Here is a 22,830-nt window from a genome sequence, read left to right as displayed (position 1 = left end):
CATTGAATAGACAGGACAAATTGAAGCTATATTAAGATAATAGACTAAAACTCAAATATATCAGAAAGTGCAATAAGATGAATGGATTTAATATTCAATGACCAATTTTCCCAGATAAAATAAAATTATAACAAATTTCAATTATATGTTTCTTATGAGACAATATTAGAGGGAGAGAAAGAATGGAAAATTTATAATATGTAATGTAAAGTGTAATAAAAAGCAAAATATTATTCTTTTTTACAAGATAAACAATAAGTAAAATATATTTGAAATAAGGAAACATTTTTATAGTATTTATATTATGCATAGAGTTTGCATTATTGTATTTTACTGTATTCACATAGTATATATTTAGTACTAATTTTATAGTTATTTGCTTGTAATTTATAATTAAAATATAAAGATAGTGGGTTTCTAGGTTTTTATTCACTTAATAACATAACTTCAAAATATTTTAAGGCAAAGTGAAATAGAAAAGAAGAGATAAATTCCCAGTTACAGTGGGAGAGTTTTAATCCAGTTTTCAATGACTAATAGATCAAGAACATAGAAAACTTTAATGTTTATTACATTTAAACATTAAATGTTTTTTAATGTTTATTAAAAAACATTAACAAATTTGATATTATTTACATGTATAGAATACTGCAATGAATAACTTCAGAATACTCATTCTTTTCAAAACACACAAAATATTGTATAAAATCAGAGGTGATAGACTAGCGATATATAACTAAGATAACACCGGGAAATTCCTACATTCTAAGAAATTAAGAAATTCACTTTTAGTAACCATGAGTCAAAGAAGAAATTAGTAAAATTTAGAATACATTTCAGTGATAATGACAATGCTAAATACTAAACATGTGGATGCAGTTTAGCCATAAGTACAAGGACAATTATAGCCAAAAAAACACACATTAGAAAAGACAAAGCTGGAGATCTATTTTCTAAGGATCTGTGTAAAGAACGAGTGAAGTAACAGTCACACACACACACACACACACACACACACAAATATTTAAAAAATAGCACAAAGTAAACAAAGGGAAAGAAACAATAAAATAGAAAGGAAATAAAGACTCTTCGAGAGTCTCTGAAAGAAGAAATAAAACCTTGTATTATGCCAGCTTCAGGAAGATGTGAGGAAGAGAGAGAGAGAAAAAACAAAAACAAAATACAATAACCAATACCATGCACGACACCAGTGGCATCAATAGGATGTGACGGATACCATAAAGATAAGAGGATCACTTCAACACATTAAGCTGGTAAATCTGAAAGTTTAGACGACATGAACAGAGTCCTAGAAAAACACAGTTTAGCAAAACTAAGCAAAAGAAATTTTGAAATGTTTAATGTATGCTACAGGGAAGATTGGGCTTCCCTGGTGGCTCAGAGGTTAAAGCGTCTGCCTGCAATGCAGGAGACGTGGGTTTGATCCTTGGGTCAGGAAGAGCCCCTGGAGAAAGAAATGTCAACCTACTCCAGTATTCTTGCCTGGAGAATCCCATGGATGGAGGAGCCTGGTGGGTTACAGTCCACGGGGTCTCAAAGAGTCGGACACATCCCATGGAGGGAGGAGCTTGGTGGGCTACAGTTCACGGGGTCGCAAAGAGTCGGACATGACTGAGGGACTTCACTTGCACTTTCACTTTCACAGAGATTAAACTTATAGGCAAACGTCTACCAAAGATGAAATCTATTCCAAATGCTAAATTTTATTATCCTACAAGGTCAGCATAATTTTAATGTAATAGTTTGACAAAAACATTAAAACAGCATCAATAGTCTCAACTGTGAATATAGACTAAAGACAAATAATTTAGATACTGTATCTAGCCATTTATAAGTGAAAATTTAATTTATTTTATATTTAAGTTTAAAAATAAGTATAGAATAAATATAGCAAAGTTGGGCGTTTTATCTCAGTAATTTAATCTCAGTTTAACACTAAAAAAAATCATTCTTGTAATTCACTGTATTAACAGAAGTGAGAATAAAAAGTATGAGTGTAGCACTAGATGACGAGAAAGCATTTTATAAAATTTAGCATCTATTTACAATTTTAAAAATTCCAAGCAAACTAGAAATGCTTTAATCTGGTTGTGCACGTGTCCAGTTTATCTACTGAAAACGTCACACTAAATGGTAATACATTGAAAGCTGATGTGTGAAATTGGGGGTGCTAACAGATAAACTACAGAAAAATTGAGGCATTTGTTGTTGTTCTTTGTTCATTCAGTCGTGTCTGACTCTTTGCAACCCCATGGACTGCAGCACTCCAGGCTTCCCTGTCTTCCACTATCTCTCGGAGTTTGCTCAAATTCATGTCCACTGAGTCAGTGACGCCATACAACCATCTCATCCTTTCACCCCCCTCTCCTCCTGCCTTCAATCTTTCCCAGCATCAGGGTCTTTACCAATGAATTGGCTCTTTGCATCAGGTGGCCAAAGTATTGGGGTTTCAGCTTCAGCATCAGTCCTTCCAATGAATATTGAGGACTGATTTCCTTTAAGATTGACTGGTTTGATTTTCTTGCAGTCCAAGGGACTCTCAAGAGTCGTCTCCAACACTGAAGTTTGAAAGCATCAATTATTTGGTACTCAGCCTTCTTTATGCTTCCACTTTTACAAACATACATGACTACTGGAAAAACCATAAATTTGACTAGACGGACCTTTGTTGGCAAAGTGAGGTCTCTGCTTTTTACTATGCTAAGTTTGTCAAACTTTTTTTCAAAGAGCAAGTGTGTTTTAATTTTATGGCTGCAGTCACTATTTGTGTGATTTTGGAGCCCAAGAAAATAAAGTCTCTCACTGTTTCCATTGTTTCCTTGTCTATTTGCCATGAAGTTATGGGACCAGATGCCATGATCTTAGTTTTCTGACTGTTGTGTTTTAAGCCATCTTTTTCACGCTCCTCTTTTACTTTCATCAAGAGGCTCTTCAGCTTCTCTTTGCTTTCTGTCGTCAGGGTAATACCATCTGCATATCTGTGGTTACTGATATTTCTCTCTGCAATCTTGAGATTCCAGCTTGAACTTCATCCAGCCTGGTATTTGGCATGTAAGTTAAATAAGCAGGGTGACAATATATAGCCTTGACATATTCCTTTCCCAATTTTGAACCAGACCGTTGTTTCATGTCCTATTCTAACTGTTGCTTCTTGAACTGCATATAGACTTCTTAGGAGGCTAGTAAGGTGGTCTGGTATTCCTATCTCTTCAAGAATTTTCCACAGTTTTTTTGTGATCCACACAGTGAAAGGTTTTAGCATGGTCAATGAAGCGGAAGTAGATGCTCTTTGGAATTTTCTTGCTTTTTCTATGATCCAACAGATGTTGGCAATTTGATCTCTCAATCCTCTGCCTTTTCTGAATCCAGCTTGTACACCTAGAAGTTCTCAGTTCATCTACCATTGATGATTCTCTTTAAGGATTTTGCAAATTACCTTGATGGCTTGTGAAATGTGTGCAATTGTGCGGTAGTTTGAACATTCTTTGGCATTGCCCTTCTTTGGGATTGAAATGAAACCTGATATTTTCCAATCCTGAGTTTTCTAAGTTACCTGACATATTTAGTGCAGCACTTTAACAGCATCATCATTTAGGATTTTAAATAGCTCAGCTGGAATTCCATCACCTCCACTAGCTTTGTTTGTTGTGATGCTTCCTAAGTCCCACTGGACTTCACACTCCAGGATGTCTGGCTATAGGTAAGTGACCTAATTTTAAGTTTAGTTAAAAAAAATCCGATTTGAATCATACAGCACCAAATCATGAGTTTTTATAATTCTTCCCACAAGAGCTAGGAAAAGAAAGGCTCAGAGAAGAAAAAGAAGCAAACTAAGAACATTGTTTGATTCACCGTAGCTTAAGCAGTTGTCTATTTGGGGAGCCTAGTTGGCTGTTTGTGATGGATCATCCTTAGGTGTGATTTCTTTAATTTGAGGCACTACAGGTTTAGGTTTTGATTTGCTTGCTAGGCGGTGAGGCATTAGGGCCACCTCAATCTAATGGCCTCCTTGTTTAATTAAGTCAATAGGAGTCTGGGCGCCACTTCTATTCAACTTTGTACAGCAGGACCTCAGCAATGCAAACTTTATTTATATTTTTATATGTGTACCTGTGTATACATATGCATAAGGATAGGAAATAAAAATACATTTTGTCATCACACATAGCACATTGAATTTTTTTGAAGTCTGCAGATAATTATGAAAATTTTAAAAATAGTTCTCTGAATTTAAGGTCAACAAATAAAATGAAACATTTCCCTATGTCAACAATAAACAGTTATAAAATAGTTTATAAATGATGTAATTCACATTAGCAATCAACATCAAATATATATACATACATATATTAATGCGCAAAAATATTTAAGAACTGTAGCTGACTATTAAATAATATTAACATAAATAAAGAAGATTTAAATGGAAGCAAAATTTTATTTATGGATGAGAAAACTAAACACTGCAATGTTGTCAGGCTTCAAAATAATCAATGGATTTAGGACATTCATGATAATAATCCATCCACTTATGCCTTTGTGTGTGTGTGTGTGAAAGAGAGAGAATGTGTGAATTAACAAGTTGGTTCTATAATTTATGTAAAATTACAAAGGGACAAGTTTACGCAAGACACTTTTAAAGAAAAAAAACAAGTTGGAAGATACGTCTACTGTGTATCAAGACCTCTTAGTAGGCTACATAATCTTCCTAGTCTGGCAATAGTACACCAAGAGTGGACAGACCAGTGGAGCAGCATAGAGACTCCAAAGTCATACATGTCCCTATATAAACAGTTGATTTATGATAAAGCTAGTGTTTCAGAATAGTAAAATGGGAGTATGTTTTTTTGTTTCTTTTTATTGTTGTGCTGAGTCAATTAGCCATCAAGATGGAAGAGACAAACAAAAATAAAAGATAAAGAATTGCCTGCAATGCAGGAGGCCTGGGTTTCATTCCTGGGTCAGGAAGATCCCCTGGAGAAGGAAATGGAAATCCACTCCAATATTCTTGCCTGGAAAATCCCATGGACAGAGAAGCATGGCAGGCTACAGTCCATGGGGTCACAAGAGTTGGACATGACTTAGCCACTAAACCACCACCACCACCACACCAAATATAAACCTTAATTTCAAGTGACTTCTAGATCTAAATGTAAAAGAAAATCCCCAAAGGCTTAAATGCTGTTATAGGAGAACATCTTTATGACCTCAAGATAGAGAAAGTTTTGAGAAGATACAGTACATTTTAAAGACAGTGATAATTGGTATGTACTTGAAGTTTGTGTGCACTGAGACATCCCTGGGGAAGTGAAATGTGACCAAGGTGTTGGCTCAAACACAGCCGTCAGCAGGCTTGCATCTGGAAATACTTAAATAAATCTTATAATGATAACAATGCAATTAAAAACACGCACGAGACAATGTATGCATGTAGATGTCAAGTCATGGATAAGAAAGTTCATTGAATCGTAGTGTGGCTGACAATTGCCATAATCTAGAAATTTCAAATGTCTATCAGTTGTAACATGGACAAATAAATTTCACCACAGCATTCATAAAATGGACTTATGAATAAAATGGATACACACATGCACACACACACAAATTAAAATGCACATGCAGCTTAATATGTACATGACAACTGTACAACAGTAAAGACGCATAACACAACAGAGTTCAAAATGGGTAAAATAACCCGTGGTTGGCAGTGAGGATTAGAAGGCCCCTTTGGGAAGCAGGAGCGGGTAGAGCATGAAGAGGCTTGAAAGGAACTTTGAGCTGGGGATGCTTTTCTTTTCCTTGGTCTGTAGAATCTGTGGGAAGCCAGACACATACACAGAACTCATTGACCATGGGTTCCTGGGGAGCAGAACCTGAAGCCTGGGAATTATGGAGACAGTGTTGTCTGGGACACACAGGAAGCAGGAAGGTGACAGGGAATGGGGAGAGGGAAGATGCTAGAGAGGACGGAGCCTTGGATAAAGGCCAGCCTGAACTTCACCCGTAGAGGGGAGGACTCTGAACCGAAGTTCACGCAGGCAGCCCTGCTTGCCTGAGGGCAGAGGGTTATTTCATCTCGAGTGGTTAGTCACTGGCTGGTGGTTATCTTCGAGCTGGCTGCGAAGACTGCCCCTTCTCCCAGGAGGTAACTCCTAGGTAATTCTCCAGAGAAGGGCCAGCACTTGGAGTAGCAGGAAGGACACTCGCCTGGTGGTCAAACAAAAAACCCTAAAGCATCTACTGGGGACTGGAATCCTACAGCTAAGGAATGTACATATTCAACTGTGCTCAGTACCAAAGCCAGGGGCTAACATGGTGTCTCCTAGCAGGTCCTCTAAGCACTGTCGCTGGCTCGCCTGTGGGTGCTCCTCACTCTCAGCCTCTCCGCAGCCCCACAGCTCTGGAAGCATCGATATCTTTTGGCACTTGTCTGTCCCATGTGTACTTTTGGAGACCACCCCACCTTTGTCAAAGCATCCCCCGGTTGCCACCATCCCAGGAGGTCCACACTGTCTGTTTCAGTTGTCCCTTCTGGAGTAGCATTAGTAAGTCTGCTGAGGGAATGGGAAAGAAAGACACTGAGCCGTTTCATGGTGTTTATATTCCTCCTTAAATATTTAAAATGAAAAACGTCTACTGCCTTGAGGAAAACCTCCCACTGGGTTGGTGAGTGTCGTAATTCCATATTAATGAAACTGATACACATTTCTCATTCCCTCAACTCTACATTTTAAAGCCTTTTCATGGAGACTGGCTTTGGCCAAAGCTCTTTCACTACATCTTAGATTCTTTCTCTAGTCTTGGAGAGGAAAGAGCTTCTCATTTTTCTGCAAAAATAGTTCACTCACTTTTGAATATTCCCATCCCTGATACAATAGAATAGGCTATGTTAATAGCTCACATAGAGAGAAAAGGGAAATTATAGAGGGGAGAGAAAAATTACTTTTCCCTACACAGTGTGAGAGATGAGACTAAAGAGATCACCTAGAGGAACATGATTTCCTCAATATATCATTCAGTAGGTCAGTTTAAAACAGAAGATGTATACACAGGTATGGACATGAAACACAGCCCTTCATCTCACTTCCAAAGTGTCATCAATGATATACACATTTCACATAAAATAAGTAGATAATTAAAATTAGGAAAAGCAAATAATACAGAAAGATGCAAGATTTTAAGTGAATTCTTCCCTCAGCTTCATGTCTGAGTCTTGTTTTCAAAGGTAAACATTGGCAGCAGATTTTTGTTATTCCTTCGATAATCAGGGATTCATATATATGTATGTAAGCATTTGTTGAATATATATATAACATTTATAAATATATAATATATATTCAGCAAAAATATATAAAGAAACATAGTTACGTGTGTATGTGTATATACACATATTGATATATGCACAGATATATTACATATATGTGCATGCATAAGTGGGCTTCCCTGGTGGCTCAGCAATAGAGAACCCGCCTGCCGGCACAGGAGATGCAGGTTTGATCCCTGAATCAGGAAGTTCCCCTGGAGAAGGAAATGGCAACCTGCTCCAGTATTTTTGCCTGGGAAATCCCATGCATGGAGGAGCCTAGAGGGCTACAGTCCGTGGGGTTCAAAGGAGTCAGACACAGCTTCGTGACTGAGCACACACACACACAGGGATGTATATATCTATGTTTACACAAATGGTGTGACCCTGTGCACACTTAGTTTCCTCAGTTAATGTCAGATCCTGGAAGGTATGAGCCTAACATGCGCACCTTTGTTTTTTCACAGAGCTGTCTTTCCTGCTTTCAAATAAAGTTTGTTTTGAGTGACTAACAGCTGTTAATATCCTTTGGTCAGCAGAGTTCCAGATTTCCATCTCAGCCATTTCCAGAATCACATTTCCATTAAAGATAGCTAGATTTTTAAACTAACTGATTTCCAATATAAATTATACATTTTCAGGAAAAATGATTTTTTTTTTTAGTGTGTGTGTGTATCTAGTCCCTTCCTTGTTCAAACCTCCAGGTTTAAATGATTTGAACACATTAACCAAGAAATAATGCAAATCCATAAAAAAATAAGTATTATGACTTGCAAATACCACATGAAAATTACTGTTTTTTTTTCTATTAAGGGCATTTCCATTCCTTCATCATTTATGATTCCAAATTCTGCATTTGTACTTAACTATTTCAAGAAACTTCACTTACCAACACAGAGGCTTCAAGTTGTCTATGTAAATACTGTTTTAAGTGGGAGGATTTTAAACATTACTTTTAAACATTGATACTGTTACAGATTTCTCACAGGTTTAAGTAATCTTTGCAGAGTAGCCTTGTAGAGTTTTAGCCGCATCACTGATAATTTAAGATAAATTCTTTGAAGTGGGATTACTGAGTCAGGAATATGAATCCCAATCTTAAGATACATCAGATGCTTTGATGTAGGGCGATAGACATACTGATGTTTGCCTTGTTGAACAAGTTCCTATCAATGAATAATGCATAAACCCCCAGTTGCCAAGTAGAAGAGGAGTAATACCCCTGGGAAGTAAAATACATGGGCAGCTGGAAAGAGGAGGCTTTGAGCTATGTTATTGGGGGGAATAACTTAAAATAAAACAGTACCAAAAATAAACAAATAAGAAACCCCTGATGGAATCCCATGAGATTCTCCCAGAGAGGAAAAGGAGGATGAAGAAGAGGCTGGGCAGCCATGATACCCCTGTGAATAGAAGCCATAAAAATGGTTTATGGTGAAGAGCAGCTGGAGTCAAGGAGATGACAACAATCCCATACCATGAGCTGGAAACTGGACACACTTGAGCTGGAGAAGACTTGGGGGAGAGGACAGCTTGAGCATCTCTGATGGGGGTTCCTGTGCACCTGTGGTGTGGTAGCAGCAGCCACGGGAGATGGGTTGCGCCATCACCTGCGTGCAGAAAGAGACACTGGACCAGCCCTGTGACTCCACCAGAGGAGGGGCTCTGGAACCCCCCAGGTGCCTGGGAGAGGGTTCAGCGGAAGCTGCAGGCTTTGGCTGCCTGATCCAGAGATTCTATAAAGCACAGTATGACTGCTTTCTCTACAAGACCTCATTGATGTTCAATTGCTAGGTCATGTCTGACTCTTTGTGGACCCATCGACTGTATCCCGCCAGGCTCCTCTGTCCATGGGATTTCCATGGCAAGAATCCTGGAATGGATAGCCATTTCCTTCTCCAGGGGATCTTCCTGACCCAGAGATTCCTTACCACTAAGCCACCAGGGAAGCCCACAGGACCTCATAGGATTGGCTATTTTGAAAGAATTTGCATAGTTTGCTGAAAAGAACAGGAACAACGATTTGGCAAAGCAGTGAATCCTGCAAAGGAGGGAAGAGAAAGAACAAAGAAGAGGAAGTTAGTGACAAAGCTGAGATCAAAGCCACCTGGCTTCCTCCTGCTCCTCTCGTGCTCCAGGGGCCACAAATTTATCTGCTAGCATTATGGACTTGCTTCCAGAATGTTCTCACTCAGTTCTCTCAGTGTGCCAGTGCACAGCACCCCACATCAGTATTGCCCCCAGCTCTTTCCACAATGTGCCCCATCTGAGCCTCCAAGTAGCTGTAGCCTCGGCACAATATTTCCAGTGAGTCTGTATTGCTCTGCTTACAGTGAAAGGACTGCATTTCACCATGAGAATTTATCAGAAAGACAGGCACAAAAGGAATAAATGGGGTCGTGGCATCCTGAACTACCATCCCAGGATGAATAAGAAACTGGAGGGCCCTGTACAAGGCCCCCTGTGGGTGCTGGCAAGACCCTCACATTCGACCTTCCAGGGCTCACCTGCTGTTTCAAAAATGAGGATGACAAATCCTGGACTCTAACATTTCTTGAATCCCTAAAGGTGTGTGAAGACAAGTGAGAGAAAAGTGATATCCCCTGTTTGAAAACTATGCTGAGAGTTTCTAGAAGGATAATACAGCCAGCAATGAAAGCATGGGAACAAATAGACATGAAAACCTTTAACCAAATAAGAAGTGAGAATGCCACAGAACATGCTTTCATAGAACTGTTTTCTCCATTAAAATGAGATTTTTTTATTGCATGGTGTTTTAATCAGAATGACACTAGGAAGCTGAAATGAAACCGACAGACTGTAGTCAGTCTATTTGTCTAACCAGGGGACTGGTTTCTAAGCATCTTGCTTCATTTCAACCTCTTGCTGTGCCACGTCACATATCCGGGATGCAATTGAAAATGAAATTATCTGTGACCACGTCAGCTTCCTAGTATTTATTTAAAATGCAAGTGCTCTTTTCTGGAACTTTACTAATTCAAAGACCGAAGAATAGTAATTTTAACAAAGTGAGATGCGTTAAATGAAATTCTAAAATGTGCCGAAAGTTTAGTCAGTTAATGTGTGTGATGAGTGGCACACGTGGACGTGGTCGCAGCTGGGAGAGAAAGTGTTCTCAAAAAGGGTGCCCGGTTCATTTCACCCACTTGAGACATAAAACTGTGACCACAGGGGCTGGAGGGGGTAAAATTGCTCAGTGATCTGAAACAGAACCTGAGCTTCCCTTTAACGGGGAGGAAACTAACAGCTGGGGTTCTCAGGAGGGAATAACCTCACCCAGGGATGTTAATGATGCTCATTTTATGAAACTACCACCTGGAGCAGAATATTTACATCAAACTACAGAGAACAAGGAGTCACTTCATTTCTCAGATACAGCTTTTCCTCATTTAGAAGCTGGTGAGAAGCTCTCTCCAGGGATGGCTGTGGGAAGAGATCCATCCTGGTGGGGTCATTGCTTGAAGATGTTCAAGCTCTTGTGTGTGTGTGTTTATTACCTTTAAACATTTCTGTTGGAGCACAGTCGCTTTACAATGTTGTGTTTCTACTGTACAGCAAAGTGTATCAGTTATACGCATGCATGTATCGTCTTTGGATTTCCTTCCCACTTCAGTCATTACAGAGCACTGAGGACAGCTCCCTGTTCTGTGCTGCAGGTTTTCATCTCGTATCTACTTTATACATAGTATAAATCATGTCACCCATATTTCCTCATACAAGGGAGGCTTGTCCAGTGCTCATTTTAGTTATCGCCTTTATCTGTGTGTATCTGGAGATGTCTCTTTACATCAGCTAGCCCCTGCAAAGTGCTTGCTCTTTGTCCTAACTCTATGTTTACTTGCAGATTTGTTTTCGGAGAATCCCAAACTCCGGTTTTATGGGCATCTCTCTGTGTCTGGGTTCTGATGGGACATGGTTTCTTTGTGACAGGAATGTGACCAGAGTAGAAGGCCTCGCCTGCCTGAACACCAAGATATCTGCTGTGTGTAAGCCCACCACAGAGCACCTCCCTGGTTCAGGCAGCCCGAGGACTGAGCTGACCCAGACATCTCACTCTCTGGCTCCTGTGAACAAGGGCAATATCCTCCTGTTTCTTAGTGTTTGAAAAATCCGGGGATGCCTTTGGATCAAAATGACTCTGCCAGACATATTAGGGTACTAGTGAAAGTCACTCAGTCGTGTCCAACTCTTTGTGATCCCATGGACTGTGGTCCATGGAATTCTCCAGGCCAGAATACTGAAGTGGGTAGCCTTTCCCTTCTCCAGGGGATCTTCCCAACCCAGGGATTGAACCCAGGTCTCCCGCATTTCTGATGGATCAGCTGAGCCACCTAATAGCATTAAATAAACTTTGGACTGTGTTGCACAGGAAATGCTCATCTACTACATCTAGGACTTTCAGAAGTTTAAAAAAACTGACATATAATAAAGCCCCAAAAGACTATATGAATAAGAAAAATACATTTTAAAAAATTTAAATTATGAAATATTCCCTATAATAATGGAGAAGTTGAAAAATAAAATGGCATTAAAAGAGAGAGAGGAAATAAACATTAATAACTTTGTAATTACAAAGAAAAATTTCAATAGTAAAGCTGGAAAATATAGTACAAAAATAAAGGATAGACTATTCACACCTTCATGAATTTACTTTCAAAGGTTCTATATAATAAACTGGCAAAGATCAGTAAGGAGCCTGGCAGGAGGCCTGTAGGCATCCTTGCCCACTGGTGTTGACACTCTGGGAAAGGCCTGCTCCTGGAGCAGGGGCTGAATTTAGTGATTCACTTCAAATGGACAGAATACAGTAGAAGCGATACGAGTTTACTTTCATGATTGGGTTGTAAGAAGACTGTGGCTCTGTCTTGGGATGGCTCTCTCCTATATGCTCAATAGGCCAGCAGCCATGATGTGGGTTACCCTGGGAACCATCGAGGTCACTATCTGAACTTACAGCAGGTATTCCCCAGGAGAGCCTTCAGCTGAGATCGTAGCCCCTGCCAACACCTTGCCTACAGCCTTGCCCACAGCTTTGACTGTGACATGGCTTGCCCACGGTGGGCTTGACTTGTCCACAGACTTGACTGTACTCCTGGCTCACAGAAATTTGGGAGATAATGTGTTAATTGTTTTAAAGGAAAACATTTTGGTGTCATTTGTTATGCAGCAATACATAATTACTCCAGTAAGTTAATCTTCACTCACCATGACAACTAAACTTATCTCATAAATTTAAGGGTTTAGGAAATTCTTCCATTTATTTAGCCAAGAAAAAATGTATTGTGTATATACACATGCCCTGTGAAGTAAGAGAAGTGGTCCCTGCCCTCAGAGACTTTACACTGAAACAAGAAAGACAACAATTAAACTCATCATTACAATAACAGATGACGGGTGTTTTATTTGATAAATAAAAGTAAATGTCAGGGACTAATCCTGTTTATCAGTCAAAGAAGACTTTCTTGAAAAGGAGATATGTAAGCTGACATCTAAAGATTGAGTTGTCATTATCAGGCAGTGGAATTGAGTATTTTATGTCAATGACCAGAGAAGAGAAATGATGGTGCATCTGAAGATGGTGATATACCCCTGGAGGATGTGAAGAAGCTGATGAGAGATGAGGCTGGAAAGCTGACTTGGGGTCAGATCGCGGAGATTCTTGCAAAGCACATTAAAAAGGGTGGAAGCTCTCTTTCAGTAGATAGGAATTTAATGAGGGATGTAAAAGTGGATGGTGGCATGTTTCGAGCTGGTTTTATAAAGTTCTTGGATTTACTGTGTAGAGTTTCTGGAAACAGGATAATTGTGGAGACACGTTAATAGCTTGATGGTACAGTAGCTAGGACAACATTCTCTACTGTGGACATTTGTAATGAGAAGAGGATTACGAGAAATTCAGGAGGGAAAAAATAGAAATTGGTGGCTGGTTTGGAGGTGGTGACAGGAGAAGCAGAGACGGGGGTGAGTTCCCAGCTTCTGTCTGATGAGTCTGGGGTGGCTGGTTGTCCTGGGAACGCTCAGTTCCATCTGCCTCCTGCATCTCTCTCCCGTGTGTCTCTTCCACTTCTCACTCAGGGAACTTCATTTCTGACACTTCTGGTCATGAAATGTGTGGGTTGTTTCCCACCCCCCTCCCCAGACCAAGCAATTCTCTACAATACCAGCTGGGTGTCTTACAACTTAACTCGGTTCTAACACAATCTTCCTGGATGCCGTACAGGTTCAGTCTTGTGAGATACTACCACCCCCACTTCAGATGCCAAATGCAACTAGTGGGTCTCCGTGTCACTGACAACTTCTGTCCAGTTTTGCTACAAATAGCAGATTCCCACCATCCTTTCCTCGGGTTTGATTAACATGCTTGAGGAAACTCAGGGAAACACATTTATCAGTTTATTAAAGGAATCAGAAGAATCAGATAAAGAGATATGTAGGGTGAGGTCTGAGGGTCCTGAGCATGGGAACTCTGTCCCCATTGAACTGGGGTGTGTCACCAACTTGGAAGCTCCCGCAACTGCACTACTGAATTATTATGGAGGCTTCCTGATGCAGCATGGTCAACTATCAACTTCATCTCTAGCCTTTACTGCCCTCTCTGGAGAGGTAGGGCGGGGCTGAGTTAACAATTCCAAGCTTCTAAGCCTGGCTTGCTCTTCCTGGTGGCCAGTCCCGTCCAGGAGCCATGCAGGAGCCACTCTGAGTCACCTCATTAGAATAAGAGATGTTCCTGCTGCTCTTGTGACTCAGGAATTCACAGGTGTTTCAGGAGCTCTGTGCCAGCAACAGTGGGCAGAGTCCAATCGGTGTTTTCTATTATCACGCAATGCTGGTTGGTAAGCTTAGTGGAAGAAAATAGACATTTTCTATTTTAAATTTAGATATAGGGGTTTGAGATGCCTGTAAAGCATCCAGTTGGAGCTTCTCAGAAGAAAGTTGAGCTAAATATTTAAAATTATTATTATAAACATAGCAATTCAATGTGTGTGTGTGCTCAGTTGTGCTCAACTTTTTGTGACCCATGGACTGTAGCCTGCCAGGCTCCTCTGTCCAAGGAATTTTCCAGGCAGGAATACTGGAGTGGATTGCAAGAAAGTAAATGCAAGTAACAAAGAATAGTGCATATAGTAAAAAGAAATGTAGTTCTGAGGACAGTGGTATTTATGTATTAGAATAAGAATAAGAAATCCACAAAGAGTCTTGGGAAATAATAGTCAAAATTTATAAGACAAACTAGAAGTATATTTTTTCTTGAAGCTCAAGGAAAAAATTAGAATTTTAAGATAGAATAATTTTGTAAAAACTGTGACCAAGATGGGATTTTCAAAGTCTATGGAAAATAAATGCAAAAAAGCAAATTGGCTGTCTGGGGAGGCCTTACAAATAGCTGTGAAAAGAACAGAAGCAAAAAGCAAAGGAGAAAAGGAAAGATATAAGCATCTGAATGCTGAGTTCCAAAGAATAGCAAGAAGAGATAAGAAAGCCTTCCTCAGCGAGCAATGCAAAGAAATAGAGGAAAACAACAGAATGGGAAAGACTAGAGATCTCTTCAAGAAAATTAGAGATACCAAGGGAACATTTCATGCAAAGATGGGCTCAATAAAGGACAGAAATGGTATGGACCTAATAGAAGCAGAAGATATTAAGAAGAGGTGGCAAGAATACACAGAAGAACTGTACAAAAAAGATCTTCACAACCCAGATATTCACGATGGTGTGATCACTCACCTAGAGCCAGACATCCTGGAATGTGAAGTCAAGTGGGCCTTAGAAAGCATCACTAGGAACAAAGCTAGTGGAGGTGGTGGAATTCCAGTGGAGCTATTTCAAATCCTGAAAGATGATGCTGTGACAGTGCTGCACTCAATATGCCAGCAAATTTGGAAAACTCAGCAGTGGCCACAGGACTGGAAAAGGTCAGTGTTCATTCCAATCCCAAAGAAAGGCAATGTCAAAGAATGCTCAAACTACCACACAATTACACTCATCTCACATGCTAGTAAAGTAATGCTCAAAATTCTCCAAGCAAGGCTTCAGCAATACGTGAACCGTGAACTTCCTGATGTTCAAGCTGGTTTTAGAAAAGGCAGAGGAACCAGATATCAAATTGCCAACATCTGCTGGATCATTAAAAAAGCAAGAGAGTTCCAGAAAAACATCTATTTCTGCTTTATTGACTATATGCCAAAGGCTTTGACTGTGTGGATCACAGTAAACTGTGGAAAATTCTGAAAGAGATGGGAATACCAGACCACCTGACCTGCCTCTTGAGAAATCTGTATGTAGGTTAGGAAGCAACAGTTAGAACTGGACATGGAACAACAGACTGGTTCAAAATAGGAAAAGGAGTAGGTCAAGGCTGTATATTGTCACCCTGCTTATTTAACTTCTATGCAGAGTACATCATGCAAAATGCTGGACTGGAAGAAGCACAAGCTGGAATCAAGATTGCTGGGAGAAATATCAATCACCTCAGATATACAGATGACACCACCCTTATGGCAGAAAGTGAAGAGGAACTAAAAAACTTCTTGATGAAAGTGAAACTGGAGAGTGAAAAAGTTGGCTTAAAGCTCACCATTCAGAAAACAAAGATCATGGCATCCGGTCCCATCACTTCATGGGAAATAGATGGGGAAACAGTGGAAACAGTGTCAGACTTTATTTTTGGGGGCTCCAAAATCACTGCAGATGGTGACTGAGGCCATGAAATTAAAAGACACTTACTCCTTGGAAGAAAAGTTATGACCAACCTAGATAGCATATTCAAAAGCAGAGACATTACTTTGCCAACAAAGGTTCATCTAGTCAAGGCTGTGGTTTTTCCAGTAGTCATGTATGGATGTGAGAGTTGGCCTGTGAAGAAAGCTGAGCGCCGAAGAATTGATGCTTTTGAACTGTGGTGTTGAAGAAGACTCTTGAGAGTCCCTAAGACTGCAAGGAGATGCAACCAGTCCATTCTGAAGGAGATCAGCCCTGGGATTTCTTTGGAAGGAATGATGCTAAAGCTGAAACTCCAGTACTTTGGCCACCTCATGCGAAGAGTTGACTCATTGGAAAAGACTGATGCTGGGAGGGATTGGGGGCAGGAGGAGAAGGGGATGACAGAGGATGAGATGGCTGGATGGCATCACTGACTTGATGGACATGAGTCTGAGTGAACTCCGGGAGTTGGTGATGGACAGGGAGGCCTGACATGCTGCGATTCATAGGGTTGCAAAGAGTCAGACATGACTGCACGACTGAACTGAACTGAACTGATTAATTTCATAACTACTGTGTCTATGAATGAATAAAAATAATACAATAAGTAATAAGAACTTGGCATTGGATTAAATTAATGAACAATTAACTATCAGTTATATTATTATTATTGCTATTATTACTAATAAAATTATTTAAATGCAAGTGTAAGAGAAAAATATTTTAACAGCTCCCTAGCCATATAACCTGTTTTCTAAAAGAGTGTTAGGTCATTCTATGATATTATTTTCTCTATATGTAGGCTTAAAAAAAATTTCTAATTGCCACAGTAGGTAAGGACATGCTAATCTGAAATTCAAAGATAAATTATTCTTTATAATATAAGGTGAAAGCATCTGAAGCCAGATGGACATTTGCACTCCTTGAGGAAGTGGGCAGCACAGGTTAGCTCAAGTCATAACAGATGGTGAAAAGAGCCTTGTAAGGAGAAGGCTTGCCTGCAACGATTTCCTGGGAAAATCCATCCTGGCTTGGTCTCCTTCCTCCTGGCTTGACTTTACTTCTCAAGGAGCCAACTGGATCTATTTTTACATTTCAGTCTTTTGAGCAAGGATGCTCTCTGCATGATGCACAGAGCTTCATAAATTGGATTGGGTTTTAGGTTTTGAAACTTAAGATCAAGGTTTGGAAACAAACAATCTAGTCCTGGTACTCAGAGGCTGGGAAGTTGTGTGGTCAAGCAGGGTTTTCAGCTACAAAGTATTTGCTTTCCTTGGAATCCAGTGAGGACTTTGAAAGGATTAGTGAGGATAATGCTAAGAATTCAGAAGAAAAGTGCAGCATGACAGGTTTCTTATGTTCAAAGGGAACCAAATTTTTCTTAAAATATTTTTTAGTTTAACAAAGGGACATAAAGAACCTGAAGAAATTATATTTTTGACCTATTTTTTTAAATTATACTGAGACCAGTGTCCAGCTAACAAAATTTCAGACTCTCGAAGGTTTTCATCATGATGTACTATAGTCTCAAGCCTAATTGAAATCTCATCTCCACTGTGCATTGACTTGATGGTTTGGGGTCAGGTCCTCACAGATTTGAGCCGTTAGCTTCTCACAAATGAATTAGAGGCAGCAATTCTGACCCTGTAACCATGCCAGGGCTTGTACATCAGTGCTTTTCAGCATCTTTCACTGGAGCGTCTTCTTCACAAGCAGATGAAAGATGTCACATGAACCTTGAGGAAACCACTTTGAAGCCCATTTGGAGTCTATTGGTTTCACTTTAGTGTGTAATTTACTTTCTGTTCACACAAAATATAAATTTGATGTTCATATTTCCATATCTTTGATTTTTTAAACTTTTTTAAATTTTATATTGGAATACAGCTGATTAACCCCTGGAGGAGGGCACAGCAGCCCACTTCAATATTCTTGCCTGGAGAATTCCTATGGTCAGAAGAGACAGGTAGGCTACAGTCCATGGAGTCACAAAGGGTCAGAAAAAACTAAGTGACTAAGCACAGTACAGCATGTGGCCAACTGACATTGTTGTGATAGGTTCAGAGGGCAGCAAAGGGACTCAGCCATGCATTACACGGATCCATTCTCCCTCGTACTCCCTTCTCATCCAGGCTGCCACAAAACAGTGAGCAGAGTTCCCTGTGCTATACAGTAGGTCTTTGATCGTTATCCATTTTAAATATGTGTGTGTCTGTTAATCTCTCAGTCGTGTCCAGCTCCCTGAAATCCATAGACTGTAACCTACCAGGCTTCTCTGTTGATGAGATTCTCCAGGCAAGAATACTGCAGTGGGTTGTCTTTCCCTTCTTCACCGATTTTAAATATAACAGTGAGTTAAATTGGTAACCAGTCAAATGTATGATATCACAATAACAAATAACCCCAGGGCCAGTGCTGGACACAAACATTGATTTATCTCTATGTCAAAACCCAGTGGATATGGGCAAATGTACCGGGTAGCTATACACTGGGGGCCAGCTCAGAAATCCAGCTTATTTCCATCTCATGGAACCTGTGGGTTTATATATATATATATATATATATATATATATATATATATATATATATTCTTTTCTGGTAGGGAGAAACCAGACTAAAGAAGTGAGACAGGTATACCTCAGTAGTATTTCAGATTTGGTTCCAGAACCTGCAATAAAGGATACGTTACAATAAAGCAAATCATAGGAATTTTAGGTTTCATAGCTCACATAAAAATTATGTTTATACTATACTATAGTTTATTGTGTGCAATAGCATTGTCTTAAAAATAGTTGTACATACTTTGATTCAAATACCATTTATTGCTAAAAAAAAATGTGAACCATCATCTGAGCCTTCAGCCAGTGGGTAGTCTTTTTGCCTTGATGTATGTGGCTACTGACTGATCAGGGTGGTGGGTGCTGAAGGTTGGGGTGGCTGTGGAAATTCCTAAAGACAACAGTGAAGTTGGGTGCATCAGTTATTCTTTCTTTCATGGATGATTTCTCTGGAGCATGCAATGCTGTTCGTTACTGTTTTACTCACAGCAGAACTTCTTTCAAAATTGGAGCCAATCCTCGCAGATCCTGCCACTGCTTTACTAACAAGTTTATGCAATATCCTAAATGTTTTGTTATTTCACCAATCTTCACAACTTCTTTTCTAGGGGTAGAATTCATTTCGAGGAACCACTTTCTTTGCTCATCCATAAGAGGCAACTCCTCATACTTCAACTTTTATCCTGAGTTAAAGGATAAAACTTTTATCCTTTCATTCACTCACGTTTTCAGGTTCCACACCTAATTCTGGTTCTCTTGTTAATTCCAGCACATCTGCAGTTCCTTCCTTCACTGAAGCCTTAAACCCCTCAGTGTCATCCAGGACAGTTAGAATAAACTCCTCTTCCAAACTCCTATTACTGTTGCTCTTTTGGCCTCTTTCCATGATCACAAATGTTCTTTACGGCATATAAAATGATGGATCCTTTCCAGAAGGTTTTCAGTTGACTTTTCCCAGATCCACCAGAGGGATCACTAGCTATGGCAGCTATGGTTTCATGAATGAATTTCTTAAATAACAGGAGTTGATGGTCAAAATTACTGTTTGATCTATGGACTGCTGAATAGATGTGTTAGCTGGCATGTATACAAACATTAATCTTACTGTTCATCTGCATCAGAGCTCTTGAGAGGTCAGGTTCAATGTCAATAGCAGTATTGTTTTGAACGGAATATGTTTTTTGAGAGGGAGGTCGCAACAGCAGGCTTAAAATATACAGGACAACATGTTATAAACATATATGCTATCATCTAGGCTTTGTTCCATGTATGGAGCACATGCAGAGTAGATTCGAGTTAATTCTTAAGGACTCTAGGATTTTTGGAATGGTGAATGAGCTTTGGCTTCGATTTAATGTCACCAACTGCATTAGCCCCTAACAAGAGTTAACCTGTCCTTTGAAGTTTCGAAGCCAAGAACTGACTTCTCATCTCTGCCTATGAAAGTGCCACATGATATCTTCTTTCAATTTAGGGCTGCTTCATCTCCACTGAAAATCTGTTGTGCAATATAGCCACATTCATGAGTAATCTGAGCTACATCTCCTGGGTAACTTGCTACAGGCTCCACAGCAGCACTTGCTGCTTCTCCTTGCACTTTCATGCTATGGAGATGGATTCTTCCCTTAAATGTTGTGAAAAAAGCGCTGATATCTCCCAACTTTTCTTCTGCAGCTTCCTCACCTCTCGCAGCCTTCATAGACCTGAAGAAGAGAGTTGAGGCCTTGCTCTAGACTAGGCTTAGGCTTAGGGGAATGTTGTGGTTGATTTGATCTTCTATCCAGACCACTATACTCACTGGACATGAGTTTGAGCAAACTTTGGGAGATAGTAGAGGAGAGGGAAGTCTGGCATGCTGTAGTCCATGGGGTCACAAGAGTTGGACATGACTTAGTGACTAACAACACCCAGATTGCTAAAACTTTCTCCATATCAGCAATAAGGCTGTTTCACTTTCTTGTCATTCTTGTCTTCAGTGAGGTGACTTCTTTAATTTCCTGTAAGAACTTCTCCTTTGCATTCACAGCTTAGCCAACTGATTCAAGAGGCCTAGTTTTCAGCCTGACTCAACTTTCTCCATGCCTTCCTCACTAAGCTTAATCAGTTTTAGTTATTTATTTGAATTTCTTTTTAAAATTTTAAGTTGGAGGATAATTACTTTACAATATTGTAATAGTTTTTGCCATATATCAACATTAACCATCCACAGGTATACAGTTGTCCCCCAATCCTGAACTGACATCCCACCTCCCTCCCCACCCTGTCCTTCTGGGTTGTTCCTCTGGCTTTGGGTTCCCCATCTATTTTACATATGGTAATGTACATGTTTCAATACTGTTCTCTCAAATCATCCCACCCTTGCCTTCTCCCACTGAGATCAAAAGTCTGTTCCTTACATCTGTGTCTCCTTTGCTTCCCTTCATGTAGGATCATTGTTATTGTCTTTTTAAATTCCATATATATGCATTAATATACAGTATTTGTTTTTTTCTCTATGATTGGCTTCTCTCTGTATGACAGGCTCCAGATTTATAAAGACAGTCTCTTCAACAAGCTGTGCTGGGAAAACTGGTCAACTACATATAAAAGAATGAAACCAGGTCTTTTTCGTGGTGCCTTGGAGGCTGTCGGCTACTTCAGAATGAAGCTAAGCATCTCTTTCCAGGCCACTGGCTGCCAGAAACTCATTGAAGTGGACGATGAGTGAAAACTTCGTACCTTCTACAAGAAGCATATGGCCACAGAAGTTGCTGGTGACGCTCTGCGTGAAGAATGGAAGGGTTATGTGGTCCGAATCAGTGGCAGGAACGATAAGCAGGGTTTCCCCATGAAGCAGGGTGTCTTGATCCATGGCCGAGTTCTCCTGCTACTGAGTAAGGGGCATGCCTGTTACAGACCAAGGAGGACTGGAGAGAGAAAGCACAAATCCGTATGGGGTTGCATTGTGGATGCCAATCTGAGTGTTCTCAATTTGGTCATTGTGAAAAAAGGGGAGAAGGATATTCCTGGACTCACTGATACTACAGTGCCTCATCGTCTGGGTCCCAAAAGAGCTAGCAGCATCCGCAAACTTCTCAGTCTCTCTAAAGATGATGTCTGCCAGGATGTTGTGTGAAAGCCCCTAAACAAAGACGGTAAGAAACCTAGGACTAAAGCACCCAAGATTCAGCATCCGTGACTCCACGAGTTCTGCAACACAAATGCCAGCATATTGCTCTGAAGAAACAGCGTACTAAGAAAAATAAAGAGGCTGCAGAATATGCTAAACTTTTGGCAAAGAGAATGAAGGACGCCAAAGAAAAATGGCAGGAACAGATTGCCAAGAGACGGAGGCTGTCCTCTCTGAGAGCTTCTACTTCTAAATCTGAGTCCAGCCAAAAATGAGATGTTCTAAGAGTAACAAATAAATACGATCAGACATCAAAAAAAAAAAAAAAAAAGAATGAAACTAGAACACTTTCTAACATCACACACAAAAATAAACTCAAAATGGATTAAAAATCTAAATGTCAGACCAGAAACTATAAAACTCTTGGAGGAAAACTTAGAATACTCGCCGACATAAGTCACAGCAAGATCCCTTACGACACACCTCCCAAAGCATCTGAAATAAAAACAAAAACAAACAATGGGACCTAATTAAACTTAAAAGCTTTTACACAATGAAGAAAACTATAAGCAAGGTGAAAAGACAGAACTCAGAATGGGAAAAAACAATAGCAAACAAAACAACTGACAAAGAATTAATCTCCAAAATATACAAGCAGCTCATGCAGCTCAATACCAGAAAAACAAACAACCCAATCAAAAAGCGGGCAGAAGACCTAAACAGAAATTTCTCCAAAGAAGACATACAGATGGCTAGTTTTGTAGTTAAAGTGAGGGACTCTTCCTCTCACTTAACACTTAAAGGCCATTTTAGGGTAACTGACTGACCTAATTTCAATATTGTTGTGTCTCAGGGAACAAAGATGCTTGAGGAGAGGGAGAAAGATCGGGGGGCGGGGGGGACATCTGCCAGATAGAGCAGTCAGAACACACACATTTTTAGGTTAAATTCAAGGTCATATAAGGGTGTGGTCTGTGGCTCCCCAAAACAATTATAATAGTAACACCAAAGATCACTTATCATAGATCACCATAACAAATATGACAAAAATGAAAAGGTTTGTAATATTGCAAGAATTACCAAAATATGACACAGAGAGACAAAGTGAGAAAATGCTGTTG

The 22,830-nt window shown here is 39.8% G+C and overlaps 1 pseudogene; it reads left to right on the top strand.

Annotated features, from left to right (window-relative positions):
- Positions 1 to 21,241: 21,241 nt before the first annotated feature.
- Positions 21,242 to 22,013, top strand: LOC133246773 (small ribosomal subunit protein eS6-like; annotated as a pseudogene).
- Positions 22,014 to 22,830: the final 817 nt, after the last annotated feature.

This window comes from Bos javanicus, chromosome 4 (genome assembly GCF_032452875.1).
Source record: "Bos javanicus breed banteng chromosome 4, ARS-OSU_banteng_1.0, whole genome shotgun sequence".
NCBI classification, from domain to species: Eukaryota; Metazoa; Chordata; class Mammalia; order Artiodactyla; family Bovidae; genus Bos; species Bos javanicus.
Note: the sequence above shows the minus strand (reverse complement) of the source record. Positions and strands in the feature narration are given on the sequence as shown.